Source organism: Mus pahari, chromosome 2, assembly GCF_900095145.1.
Source record: "Mus pahari chromosome 2, PAHARI_EIJ_v1.1, whole genome shotgun sequence".
In the NCBI taxonomy this organism is placed as follows: domain Eukaryota; kingdom Metazoa; phylum Chordata; class Mammalia; order Rodentia; family Muridae; genus Mus; species Mus pahari.
The window spans coordinates 57217044-57218188 of record NC_034591.1 but is presented as its reverse complement, the minus strand read 5'-3'; the positions used below and the strand labels follow the sequence as shown (position 1 = coordinate 57218188).

The 1145-nt window shown below is 48.8% G+C and overlaps 1 pseudogene; it reads left to right on the top strand.

The window, feature by feature from the left end:
* Positions 1–860, top strand: part of LOC110316767 — a 10421-nt pseudogene extending 9561 nt beyond the window's left edge.
* Positions 861–1145: the final 285 nt, after the last annotated feature.

Here is a 1145-nt window from a genome sequence, read left to right as displayed (position 1 = left end):
AAGAAAAGTTATGCAGGAGACAATTGAGCCCCCCTCGATTCTTTTTAGAGAGGCTCATAGAGGCTTATAGCAGATTGAGGGATTGTAAAATTGACTGTAGAAAATATGGTTAAGAAAGCTAAGAAAGTGTATTACAAGAGAGAGAGAGAGAGAGAGAGAGAGAGAGGAGAGGAGAAAGGAGAAAGGAGAAAGGAGAAAGGAGAAAGTTAGAAGAGATAGGAGACAGGAAAAGGTTTTAAATAGGATTCTGGCCACAGTAAGAGAAAGAGACAGGAGAGGCAGGACTAGACAGTCAGGGGACCTGGGAAATAAAAAATGGCAAGTACCAAAAAGACCCAGAGGTGACAGACCATGCCTAAAGAGAAACCAACGTGCATACTGCAAGAATACTGGCCACCGGGCCCATGAATGCCCTAAATTAAAACAGGGTGTTTGGTGCTGTCTCTCAAAGAAGATAAAGACTAGGGGAGACGGGGCTCGCCTCCTCCCCCTGAGCCTAGAGACACAGGCTCAGAACTTTCAGTGCTTTGAACACCATTAAGTAAAGTACCAATCAAAGAAACTGCACTCTGTGGCTAGTAAGTGGCCTCCCTGCCTACGAGCAATAGTGACTACAGCTGTGTTGGTAAAAGATCACCGTGGAGGCCCTACACTTGCTCCAGAATGTTATCAGGCCTGACCGCTGGATGACCAATGCCTGACTGACTCACTATCAGAGTTTGCTGCTAACAGAGCGAGTGACCTTTGCTCCTTCTGCCATCCTCAATCCTGCTACCTTCTGTCTGAAGCCGGCGAAACCCCCGTACAAGAAACTGGAATTTGGCCACACCTCACAGACCAACCGTGGCCAGGAGCAGTGACCTGATTCTCTGATGAAAGCAGCTTCGAAAGCAGCTCCGTGGTGGAAGGTAAGCAAAGAGCAGGGTACAGCGGAAGCAGATAAAAAGCCGGCCAGCAGTCTGCCTGAGGAGACGTCAGCATAGAGAGCCGAGCTCATCACTCTAACCCAGGCTTGAAGGCTGGCAGATGGGCCTTTACTACGGCCCATGTCCATGGGGCAAAGTACAGACAGTGTGGACTCTTGATTTCTGCTGGAAAGGTGCTTGCAGAGAGACAGACCTGAGACCTACTGGGAAACTGACTTC